The sequence below is a fragment of the Arachis stenosperma genome, chromosome 9, assembly GCF_014773155.1.
Source record: "Arachis stenosperma cultivar V10309 chromosome 9, arast.V10309.gnm1.PFL2, whole genome shotgun sequence".
Classification (NCBI taxonomy): Eukaryota; Viridiplantae; Streptophyta; class Magnoliopsida; order Fabales; family Fabaceae; genus Arachis; species Arachis stenosperma.
In genome coordinates, this window is record NC_080385.1 from 140,792,427 (window position 1) to 140,806,114 (window position 13,688).

The following is a 13,688-nucleotide window of genomic DNA, read 5'->3' on the forward strand; positions in this document are numbered from 1 at the left end:
ACACCATCCTTCCATAAGTGGTGGTCGAATTATTATAATTCTTACTGCTCATCATCTAAGCAAGCACTTTCTAATTTTGTTCTTCTTGCTACATAGATTGTTACAGCGTCGAAGAAAATTAAAGGTGAGCATGTTGAAAGAATTATTAAGTTCGAAAAGTATTATAAGGTAAAATGGAATTTCAGGAAGGTAAAATATATTTTCAATGAGGCCTTAGAAGTATGGAAAAAGAAAAAGGAATAACATTTTTATAAATGTCTCGATCGTTATTTCAAAGCTTTGGCTCGATATCCTTATGTTAAAAAAAGACACTTTATGTGAAAATTTAAGTTTTCTTCTTATCTTAATGTTCCTTTTGGCCTTGCTAATTGACTACCTGACCTTCCTAAAGGAGCTTTAGGAGTGAATTACCGACTCCAAAAGAAAGATCCTCAACCCTGGGCATAAATACAACTGGTGTCGTCTATTACCGGTGCTCCAAGGATAAGATTCATAGTCGAATGAGGATCGCTAGATATCCTTCATCTATAATGTTTTCTTAAGACTTTGACAATTAAATATTTACTCATCTTAAATTTTCTATGTATTTTTAGCCACTCGACCTGCAGAGATATCTAGTGTTGCCTCCGACCCCAAACCAGTCGAAGAGAATTGGGAATCAGATGAAGATGCTGCTCCAAAGAAAACAAAATCCAAAAGAGGTAAAGGAAGAAGGAAGTCGAGTTAAGCCACACTTTCCTAAAAAAAGCGTGGGGCTGTCGACATTCTTCTTGGACTAATCCCAAGAAAGTAAAAAAAAAACAAGTCTTACTATTTTCTCTAAGGTGCTTCTATAATACCTTTGAGTTCATCATCGAATTTTGTTTGAATAAATTTTTAGTAATCTCTTGTCACACATTCTATTTCACTCCAAGCAATTGAAGCGGGTTCCCAGTCCTGAGTCGAAATAGAAAGTCACTTTGAACTAGAGGTGGACAATCTAGTGTCAATGTTGAAGTAATTCAACATGTTCTTCCTGCAATTTCTTGACAAATGGCCATTGACAGCGAGAGAATTTATGTGTCGGTTTGGAATTCAATCAAAATTAGAAATCAATTCGTTAGTAGCATAGTCCAAAGTAACAATTAATTCTCCATCATCAAATGTTTAATCCAAAGGATATGTCACAATCAATATAATTATAAACCGAGAGTATTAAACTCCCAGGTCATCTTCTCTAGGAGTTGCAATTAGGTGTTTATCATTGGCCATGGGTGTATTTTTAAGGTTTTGGTTATGAGATGCAAGAAACTTAGATGGCAAGTAATTAAATGTAAGCAAGTAAAAGCAATACAAATGGAAATTAAATGGTAAAAAGGACTCTTGGGGAGAATTGGGTAATTGGGGATTCCTATCCTAGTTGTGGACCACAAACATGGTAATTGTGTGTGAATTAATCCCAATTAGTCAACCCTACATCGAGGATAAGTCAACTAGGCATAATTAATCTCAATCCCTATGTCCTAAGTCAACACTAAGAGGTCCCTTAGAGTCAAGGGAAACCAATTTAATTAACAACCCTCACACAATGTGAAATGGACATCCACCACTCAATTTCACCCAAACCACACAATTTCTCAACCAAGAGTGAGAAAAACTAGGCAAAAATCCTACCAAATATTTTATCAAACACTTGGTAGGTATAGAAAGAAAGCATGGTAAAATAACAATAAATAATAAATGCTACAACTACTAAGCAAGGAAAATAAAGATAGCAACTCAATTCAATAATAAAAGAGGCATGAAACATAAAATTTCATTAAATGAAAATTAAAGTAACAAGAGTGCAAATACATAAAAGTGGCAAAATGGAGAAAATGACAAGATAAAGTAAGAAAATTAAAGCAAGAAAACAAGGAAAGGTATAAGAAACTAGATCAAAACAAGAATTAAAAAGAAAAATTACAAAGAAATTAAACTAAAAATCTTAGGTTCTAGAGAGAAGAGGGAGCTTCTCTCTCTAGAAAATGAAGTACATGATAAAAATCTAACCCTAATTTGCTCCCCCCCTTCTCGGAGCTTCAATTCTACATGAAATACCCTTGGAAATGAGTTGGACTTGGGTCCTGAAGGCCCATAATTCATCCCCAGCGATTTGCACTAATGAGGTCACGTGGTTCAGGTCACGCATACGCGTCACTTGGCAAAATTCACCCCACGCGTACGCGTGGGTCATGCATATTGCAAATCTCTCTTGTGCGTGCGCAAACTGCTGAAAAGCTCCAAACTTCATTTCTTCATGAATTCTCCACCTTGCATGCTTTTCTCTTCACTTCTTCCATCCCATACTTGTCTTGAAAACCTGAAATCACTTAGCAAATATATCAAGACACCAAATGGGATTAAAGTGAATTAAAATTAGCTATTTTAAGGTCTAAAAAGTATGTTTACACAATTAAGCACAATTTTATGGAGAATTACAAAACTATGCTATTTCAATGGAATAAGTGTAGGAAAAGTTGATGAAATCTACCCAAAAATAGCAAATAAATATCATGAAATGTGGATTCATCATATCTCCACACTTAAACAATAGCATGTCCTCATGCTATACCAAAGGAAGATAAGAAGGGGGATTAACATTTTTTGGAAACTACTTATATGCAATCTACCTATATGAATGCAACCACTTAATCAAAGTAGATAAAATTTTCAAGAATACATATATAAACATAAGGGCTAAAGCAATCTAAATCAAGTCAAATCCATAATTGATTAGAGTTATTGAAAAGCATTTACAAACTTGCAAGAAAGGGGTAATCAAAGGCGGAAACATGTAATTGAGCAATTGAACCCTCACCGGATGTGTATCCGTGGTGCGCGAAATTGTGATCACTACAACTTCGCACAACTAACCAGCAAGTGCACTGGGTCGTCCAAGTAATAAACCTTACGCGAGTAAGGGTCGATCCCACGGAGATTGTTGGTATGAAGCAAGCTATGGTCACCTTGTAGATCTTAGTCAAGCAGACTCAAATGGGTATAGATGATGAATAAAACATAAAGATAAAGATAGATATACTTATGTATATCATTGGTGAGAGCTTCAGATAAGCGTATGAAGATGCTGTCCCTTCCGTCTCTCTGCTTTCCTACTGTCTTCATCCAATCCTTCTTACTCCTTTCCATGGCAAGCTGTATGTAGGGTTTCACCGTTGTCAGTGGCTACCTCCCATCCTCTCATTGGAAATGTTCAACGCACCCTGTCACGGCACGGCTATCCATCTGTCGGTTCTCAATCAGGCCGGAATAGAATCCAGTGATTCTTTTGCGTCTGTCACTAACGCCCCGCTCTCAGGAGTTTGAAGCACGTCACAGTCATTCAATCATTGAATCCTACTCAGAATACCACAGACAAGGTTTAGAACTTCTGGATTCTCTTGAATGCCGCCATCAGTTCTAGCTTATACCACGAAGATTCCGGTTAAAGAACCCAAGAGATAAACATTAGAGCCTTGTTTGCTTGTAGAACAAGAGTGGTTGTCAGTCACTTTGTTTATCAGTGAGAATGATGATGAGTGTCACATAATCATCACATTCATCAAGTTCTTGAGTGCGAATGAATATCTTAGAATAAGAACAAGCGGAATTGAATAGAAGAACAATAGTAATTGCATTAATACTCGAGGTACAGCAGAGCCCCACACCTTAATCTATGGTGTGTAGAAACTCCACCGTTGAAAATACATAAGAACAAGGTCTAGGCATGGCCGTGAGGCCAGCCTCCCAAAGTGATCAAAAGATCTAAAGAACAAAAGATTCCAAAGATCAGAAGATGAAAATACAATAGTAAAAGGTCCTACTTATAGAGAACTAGTAGCCTAGGGTGTACAAAGATGAGTAAATGACATAAAAATCCACTTCCGGGCCCACTTGGTGTGTGCTTGGGCTGAGCAATGAAGCATTTTTCGTGTAGAGACTCTTCTTGGAGTTAAACGCCAGCTTTTATGCCAGTTTGGGCGTTTAACTCCCATTTAGGTGCCAGTTCCGGCGTTTAACGCTGGGAAATCTGAAGGTGACTTTGAACGCCGGTTTGGGCCATCAAATCTTGGACAAAGTATGGACTATCATATATTGCTGGAAAGCCCAGGATGTCTACTTTCCAACGCCGTTGAGAACGCGCCAATTGGGCTTTTGTAGCTTCAGAAAATCCACTTCGAGTGCAGGGAGGTCAGAATCCAACAGCATCTGCAGTCCTTTTCAGTCTCTGGATCAGATTTTTGCTCAGGTCCCTCAATTTCAGCCAGAAAATACCTGAAATCACAGAAAAATACACAAACTCATAGTAAAGTCCAGAAAAGTGAATTTTAACTAAAAAATAATAAAAATATACTAAAAACTCAACTCAAACTACTAAAAACATACTAAAAACAATGCCAAAAAGCGTACAAATTATCCGCTCATCACAACACCAAACTTAAATTGTTGCTTGTCCCCAAGCAACTGAAAATCAAATAAGATAAAAAGAAGAGAATATGCAATGAATTCCAAAGACATCTATGAAGATCAGTATCAATTAGATGAGCGGGACTTTTAGCTTTTTGCCTGTGAATAGTTTTGGCATCTCACTCTATCCTTTGAAATTCAGAATGATTGGCTTCTTTAGGAACTCAGAATCCAGATAGTGTTATTGATTCTCCTAGTTAAGTATGATGATTCTTGAACACAGCTACTTATTGAGTCTTGGCTGTGGCCCAAAGCACTCTGTCTTCCAGTATTACCACCGGATACATACATGCCACAGACACATAATTAGGTGAACCTTTTCAGATTATGACTCAGCTTTGCTAAAGTCCCCAATTAGAGGTGTCCAGGGTTCTTAAGCACACTCTTTTTGCCTTGGATCACAACTTTATTTCTTTCTTTTTCTTTCTTTTTTTTCTTTTTCTCTTTTTTTTTTCCTTTTTTTTCGTTCTCTCTCTCTCTCTTTTTTTTTTGTATTCACTGCTTTTTCTTGCTTCAAGAATCATTTTTATGATTTTTTAGATCCTCAGTAACATGTCTCCTTTTTCATCATTCTTTCAAGAGCCAACATTCATGAACCACAAATTCAAAAGACATATGCACTGTTTAAGCATACATTCAGAAAACAAAAGTGTTGCCACCACATCAAAATAATCAATCTGTTATAAAATTCAAAATTCATGCAATTCTTCTTCTTTTCAATTAAGAACATTGTTAATTTAAGAAAGGTGATGGATTCATAGGACATTCATAACTTTAAGGCATAGACACTAAGACACTAATGATCATAAGACACAAACATGGACAAACATAAGCATAAATTTTCGAAAAACAGAAAAATAAAGAACAAGGAGATTAAAGAACGGGTCCACCTTAGTGATGGCGGCTTGTTCTTCCTCTTGAAGGCCTTATGGAGTGCTTGAGCTCCTCAATGTCTCTTCCTTGTCTTTGTTGCTCCTCTCTCATGATTCTTTGATCTTCTCTAATTTCATGGAGGAGGATGGAATGTTCTTGGTGCTCCACCCTTAGTTGTCCCATGTTGGAACTCAATTCTCCTAGGGAGGTGTTAATTTGCTCCCAATAGTCTTGTGGAGGAAAGTGCATCCCTTGAGGTATCTCAGGGATCTCATGATGAGAGGGGTCTCTTGTTTGCTCCATCCTTTTCTTAGTGATGGGCTTGTCCTCATCAATGGGGATGTCTCCCTCTATGTCAACTCCAACTGAATAACAGAGGTGACAAATAAGATGAGGGAAGGCTAACCTTGCCAAGGTAGAGGACTTGTCTACCACCTTATAAAGTTCTTGGGCTATAACCTCATGAACTTCCACTTCTTCTCCTATCATGATGCTATGGATCATGATGGCCCGGTCTAGAGTAACTTCGGACCGGTTGCTAGTGGGAATGATTGAGCGTTGGATAAACTCCAACCATCCTCTAGCCACGGGTTTGAGGTCATGCCTTCTTAATTGAACCGGCTTTCCTCTTGAATCTCTCTTCCATTGGGCGCCCTCTTCACAAATGTCAGTGAGGACTTGGTCCAACCTTTGATCAAAGTTGACCCTTCTAGTGTAAGGATGTTCATCTCCTTGCATCATAGGCAAGTTGAATGCCAACCTTACATTTTTCGGACTAAAATCCAAGTATTTCCCCCGAACCATAGTAAGCCAATTCTTTGGATCCGGGTTCACACTTTGATCATGGTTCTTGGTGATCCATGCATTGGCATAGAACTCTTGAACCATTAAGATTCCGACTTGTTGAATGGGGTTGGTAAGAACTTCCCAACCTCTTCTTCGGATCTCATGTCGGATCTCTGGATATTCACTCTTTTTGAGTGAAAAAGGGACCTCGGGGATCACCTTCTTCAAGGCCACAACTTCATAGAAGTGGTCTTGATGCACCCTTGAGATGAATCTCTCCATCTCCCATGACTCGGAGGTGGAAGCTTTTGCCTTCCCTTTCCTCTTTCTAGAGGTTTCTCCGGCCTTGGATGCCATAAATGGTTATGGAAAAACAAAAAGCAATGCTTTTACCACACCAAACTTAAAAGGTTTGCTCGTCCTCGAGCAAAAGAAGAAAGAAGAGAGTAGAAGAAGAAGAAATGAGGAAGAAGGGAATGGCTTTGTGTTCGGCCAAAGAGGGGGAGAAGTGGTGTTTAGGTTGTGTGAAAATGAAGGGGTGAAGAAGGGTTTATATAGGAGAGGGGGGGCTTATGGTTCGGTCATGTATGGGTGGGTTTGGGAGGGAAAGTGGTTTGAATTTGAAAGGTGAGGTAGGTGGGGTTTTATGAAGGATGGATGTGAGTGGTGAAGAGAAAGATGGGATTTGATAGGTGAAGGGTTTTTGGGGAAGAGGTGTTGAGGTGATTGGTGAGTGGGTGAAGAAGAAAGAGGGTGGTGGGGTTGGTGGGGATCCTGTGGGGTCCACAGATCTTGTGGTGTCAAGGAAAGGTCATCCCTGCACCAAGTGGCAAGAAAATTTGCGTTTTGTGCCAAATCTGGCGTTAAACGCCGGGCTGGTGCCCATTTCTGGCGTTTAACGCCAGGTTCTTGCCCTTTCCTGGCGTTTAACGCCAGTCTGGTGCCCCTTTCTGGCGTTAAACGCCCAGAATGGTGCCAGACTGGGCGTTAAACGCCCATCTGCTAGCCTCACTGGCGTTTAAACGCCAGTGGGTTCTTCCTCCAGGGTGTGCTATTTTTCTTTCTGTTTTTCATTCTGTTTTTGCTTTTTCAATTGATTTTGTGACTTCTCATGATCATCAACCTACAGAAAACAAAAAATAACAAAGAAAAATAGATAAAATATAACATTGGGTTGCCTCCCAACAAGCGCTTCTTTAATGTCAGTAGCTTGACAGTGGGCTCTCATGGAGCCTCACATTTTCTCAGAGCAATGTTGGAACCTCCCAACACCAAACTTAGAGTTTGAATGTGGGGGTTCAACACCAAACTTAGAGTTTGGTTGTGGCCTCCCAACACCAAACTTAGAGTTTGACTGTGGGGGCTCTGTTTGACTCTGTTTTGAGAGAAGCTCTTCATGCTTCCTCTCCATGGTGATAGAGGGATATCCTTGAGCCTTAAACACAAAGGATTCTTCATTCACTTGAATGATCAGTTCACCTCTATCAACATCAATCACAGCCTTTGCTGTGGCTAGGAAGGGTCTGCCAAGGATGATGGATTCATCCATGCACTTCCCAGTCTCTAGGACTATGAAATCAGCAGGGATGTAATGGTCTTCAATCTTCACCAAAACATCCTCTACAAGTCCATAAGCTTGTTTTCTTGAGTTGTCTGCCATCTCTAGTGAGATTCTTGCAGCTTATACCTCAAAGATCCCTAGCTTCTCCATTACAGAGAGAGGCATGAGGTTTACACTTGACCCTAAGTCACACAGAGCCTTCTTAAAGGTCATGGTGCCTATGGTGCAAGGTATGGAAAACTTCCCAGGATCTTGTCTCTTTTGAGGTAATTTCTGCCTAGACAATTCATCCAGTTCTTTGGTGAGCAAAGGAGGTTCGTTCTCCCAAGTCTCATTTCCAAATAACTTATCATTTAGCTTCATGATTGCTCCAAGGTATTTAGCAACTTGCTCTTCAGTGACATACTCATCCTCTTCAGAGGAGGAATACTCATCAGAGCTCATGAAAGGCAGAAGTAAGTCCAATGGAATCTCTATGGTCTCATTTTGAGGCTCAGATTCCCATGGTTCCTCATTGGGGAACTCAGTGGAGGCTAGTGCACGCCCATTGAGGTTTTCCTCAGTGGCGTTCACTTCCTCTCCTTCCTCTCTAAATTCGGCCATGTTTATGGCCTTGCACTCTCCTTTTGGATTTTCTTCTGTATTGCTTGGAAGAGTACTAGGAGGGAGTTCAGTAACTTTCTTGCTCAGCTGACCCACTTGTGCCTCCAAATTCCTAATGGAGGATCTTGTTTCAGTCATGAAACTTTGAGTGGTTTTGATTAGATCAGAGACCATGGTTGCTAAGTCAGAGGGGTTCTGCTTAGAATTCTCTGTCTGTTGCTGAGAAGATGATGGAAAAGGCTTGCCATTGCTAAACCTGTTTCTTCCACCATTATTGTTGTTGAAACCTTGTTGAGGTCTCTCTTGATTCTTCCATGAGAAATTTGGGTGATTTCTCCATGAAGAATTATAGGTGTTTCCATAGGGTTCTCCTAGGTAATTCACCTCTTCCATTGAAGGGTTCTCAGGATCATAAGCTTCTTCTTCAGATGAAGCATCCTTAGTACTGCTTGGTGCATTTTGCATTCCAGACAGACTTTGAGAAATCAAATTGACTTGTTGAGTCAATATCTTGTTCTGAGCCAGAATGGCATTCAGAGTATCAATCTCAAGAACTCCTTTCTTCTGACTTGTACCATTGTTCACAGGATTCCTTTCAGAAGTGTACATGAATTGTTTATTTGCAACCATTTCAATTAGTTCTTGAGCTTCTGTAGGCATCTTCTTCAGATGAAGAGATCCTCCAGTAGAGCTATCCAAAGACATCTTGGATAGTTCAGATAGACCATCATAGAAAATACCTATGATCACTACAAGAAAAAGGCGTATTTGTAACAAAAAATATTGTTACAAAATGTCGAAATTTTGAAACAAAAGTTTTTTGTAACAAAAAAAGGGTCCATTGCAGTAAGTCTCGTTACAAAAAGTTTTTGTAACGAAAAATGGAACTGTTACAATTCAAAGTAATATTTTGTAACAAATTTTTTTAATACAAAAACTAAAATTTGTTACGAAAGTGGTAACACTTTTTTACCTTTAAAATATTTTTTGTAACAATTTAGATTTTTGTATCATAATATTTTGTTACAAAATACTACTTACTTTTGTAACATTTTTTATTCTTAGTTACAAAAATAGAAAGTTGATTTTAAAACATTTAATTAAATAATTGATATATCATAATTTTCTAATCCCACTAACTCAACATTTATATGATATATAATAATATAGATAATTAAAATATCTTACATGTCATTAAGATTCTTTTACAATAAAATAATTTATACAAATTCAACTAAACACAACTTTTTCCTAACATAAAATTGTATCATATTGAATTTATAATTCTTGACTCTTCTAGCATATTTCAGTCAATATAAAGTCTAGCATGTTGGCATTAATTTTGTACCCCTGCAAATACAAACAATGAAAACCAAAATTAAAAAATAACACATAAAACTATCTTCATCCGAATAAAAATTTAGAACTTAGAAGTTAAAATTAAAACACAGCAATGGAAACTCTACATGAAGCTTCCTATGAAGCTCCTTACCATTCCTCTTTTATCCGCAAAGCACCTGATAAACACAGCAATTGCGGTCCCTCCTTCAATGATGTATCAAGACAATAATATTGGAACATAATTAATTCATGTAATTAAAACACCCTTTTTATTTTAAATTTTGGTTCTGAAATTGAAAGACAGTATAAAATCCTGAGCGATGAGTTAAATACAAACCATTAATAAGACGGAAATCATAAGAAGAAAGAATGTTGTGTAGTTCCTTTTTCCAACACAGTTATTCAACCACTGCAACACACCATAAGCACTACATCTTAATAATATTAACAAAGTAAAGAGAATTGAAAAATTCCAACACAAAAAGACTAGCTAGTCTAATAATAGCAGTTTTATTTACAACTCCAGATTTTACTTCAACACAAAAATTCATTTATTACACACCTTGCAATAGTGATCGAATCCTTCGACGCATCAATTGCACGTCCTGCAATGCTTACTATGCTTTTTAACCTGATTCATACAATAGCATAGAAGTTATAAAAAAATATTAATGATTGAAGAGTAAATACCACTTTCGACTTGCCTGAAGGACAATTGAGATTCTAACCGATAATTAGTCTAACCTGCTATGTATCAAGGACCGCTTAGACCAATTACTTGAATGGTTGGGAATTTAGATAAATGATCAAGGACCAAAAAGAGCACTCACTTGTGATTAAATGGTAAGCACATAGTATGCAACTAAGATTCTAACCTCAAAATCACAAAGAGCACAAAATGAAATGTCATCTTCATTGAGATTTGGGGAAATGGCATCATCATCTTTCACGACAAGAGGGAATGGAAGCAGAGGCTTCATCTTTCAACAACCGTTTATCTTTTAACCTTCTGTGGCAAAACCATCCAGAAATTTGCTTCTCAGTCAACCCTAACTCCTTAGCAAGATCTTGTTTCATTTCCTCCGTGGGATATTTGTGCTCTGGAAACAAAGGTAAAAAGCAATTCCTCAAAAGTCACTAAATTAGTCAATAGAAAGATGCATTAACATTCACAAACAACCGCAACCTCACAGCTCCAAGCCACTTTCGCAGTAACCACAGCAACTCTAATCGCGACATATAACGACCGAGGTTAACTCGCATAATAATGAATGCCACAACACCTCAACGTATAACAGAACAGAGACTAAAGGGGTTACCGAAACGTAAACGCTTACCGCAAATAAGAAGTGACTGAACCATATAGCGGCAGTCCCGGTGTTGGTTCCGGCAGCAGCAACAATGACGAGGTTAAACGCCTCCTCTCCTCTCCAATTTGGGATTACAGTAGTAGCAGCAATTTTTCAGAGTCAGCAGCAACGTGAGGTGGCCACGGTAGCAAGCAAAATGATTAATTCAAATCGGATAAAAAAGTAACAATTCTGGAAATTCAAGGCTAACTCAAATTGAAACAAGAGCAAGAATGCCTTACAACAATTAGAAAGTAATAACAGAACAAAAAAGCAGCGGCAGCAGTACGGGAGACTGCGGCGGCAGCAGTACGTGAGACTGCGGCGGCAAACTTGGATGGTGGCACAGCAACTTCCTCCTCCATCACGTGGTAGCGACGGCGACAACCAGGGTGATGGCGGCGACGGCAGAAACGGTATTTTCCTCTCTGGCTATCGCGTTCTCTCTGCGGGCTCCCTCTCACTCTTCGGGTTTTTCCCAATCGATGGTGGTGGCTTCACTTGATGGCACCAGGGCATGACGGCAGTAGCAACACGGCTAGGGTACGACGGTGCACACGACGCGAGCTCACAGCAGGGGCTCCTCCAGCGGCCAGCCCGCGATGACTCTCCTCCTTTCTCGCGCGATTCTCTTATTCAAAGCCCGTTTCGATCTCTCTCTCATCTCTGTTTCACAGCAGCGGCCTCAACTAGCGCCAGGGGCGAACTTCACCCACGGCAATGGCAACGACACGGCTCCTCACGCGTGGCAATCTGGCGGCGAGGCGCAGCGGGTTGCACAGCGGCGCGGAGCTTCTTCCTATCCTTCTTCCCTTCTCTGCGGCCCCTTCCCCTGCTTCCCCCTTTCTTTCTTTTATTTTTCTGATTGTTTGCTGAAGGGAAAGAAGTATTGCGGCTGAGAGTGAGGGGCTTGGGTTGGATTTCGTTCTTAGTGAATTAGGGTTTGGTTAGGGGTAGTTTGGGTAATTTCAATAAAATTAGAGTAATAGAATAATTGAAAACCAAAATTTAATCCAATAATAATAACGTATAAAAATATTATTGTTCATCAATTTTACAAATTATTTTCAATAAAATGTTCAAATCAAAAAATAAAAAAATATATTTAATTTTTTATTTTCCAAAACAATAGTATTAATATTTTAAAATATTAATTATTCAGTCTAAATCATATAAAATTCTTATTATTTCATAACTAACAACTTTATAATTTAAATATAGAAAATATTTTAATAATTATAAAATTAGATAATAATCTTAATTTATTTCAAATTCAATTAATCAAAACTTTCTTTGATTATCTTTAATAAAATAATTTCTGATGTTATAAAACAATTTATTTATATTTAGAATTTCAAAAATACTGGATATTATAGCTAGCGGCTAATGAATATAAATAGTATGTAAAAAATTTTAATTTTTGAAACAAAATAAAATTATTTTGAAAAAATTATATACACAATTTTTTTTACTCTTAAAGTGTTTAACATTTTAAAAAAAATGTTATAAAATATACTTATATTTTGTGACAAATAATTAACTTGTTACAAACAATATTGAATTTTGTGACAAATTAATTTTTTGTTACAAAATAATTGGAGTTTTTGAAACAAAAAGTTGTTTTGTTACAAAACAATTGGATTTTTTGAAACAAAAAAAAAATTGTTACAAAATATTTCGAATTTTGCAACTTCTTTTTTTTTGTTACAAAATATTACAATATTTTGTAACAAAATACCATCTCGTTACAAAAACTAACATAATTTGTAACAAAATAAAACAGGTTGTTACAAAATATTATCATGTTTTGTAACAATTTGTAATATTGTTACAAAACATTATTCTTTTGTAACAATTACTAATTATTATTACAAAAAATCATTTTTTTGTAACAATTCTAAATTTGATACAAATTTTTTGTTACAAATGTTCCATTTTCTTGTAGTGGATGCTCCATTCAGAAAGCATGTCAGAAGGACATTTTCTGATCAATTGTTTGTATCTTTCCCAAGCTTCATAGAGGGATTCTCCTTCCTTCTGTCTGAAGGTTTGGACTTCCACTCTAAGCTTACTCAATTTTTGAGGTGGAAAGAACTTTGCCAAGAAGGCATTGACTAGCTTTTCCCAAGAGTTCAGGCTGTCTTTAGGTTGTAAGTCCAACCATATTCTAGCTCTGTCTCTTACAGCAAAAGGGAATAGAATAAGTCTGTAGACCTCAGGGTCAACCCCATTAGTCTTGACAGTGTCACAGATTTGCAAGAATTCAGCTAAGAACTGATGAGGATCTTCCAATGGAAGTCCATGGAACTTGCAATTCTGTTGCATTAGAGAAACAAATTGAGGCTTAAGCTCAAAGTTGTTTGCTCCAATGGCAGGGACAGAGATGCTTCTCCCATAGAAGTCGGGAGTAGGTGCAGTAAAGTCACCCAGCACCTTCCTTGCATTGTTGGCATTGTTGTTGTTTTCGGCTGCCATGGTTTCTTCTTCCTTGAAGATTTCTGTTAGGTCCTCTACTGAGAGTTGTGCCTTAGCTTCTCTTAGCTTTCGCTTCAAGGTCCTTTCAGGTTCAGGGTCAGCTTCAACAAGAATGCCTTTGTCTTTGTTCCTGCTCATATGAAAGAGAAGAGAACAAGAAAATATGGAATCCTCTATGTCACAGTATAGAGATTCCTTGAGGTGTCAGAGGAAAA

General features: G+C 37.8%; 1 non-coding gene across 1 annotated transcript; it reads left to right on the top strand.

Annotated features, from left to right (window-relative positions):
* The first annotated feature begins 12,960 nt into the window (after positions 1 to 12,960).
* On the top strand, positions 12,961 to 13,068 carry LOC130952622 (small nucleolar RNA R71). Its single transcript, XR_009074799.1, has one exon. It is a non-coding gene; the product is annotated as a small nucleolar RNA R71 (small nucleolar RNA).
* Positions 13,069 to 13,688: the final 620 nt, after the last annotated feature.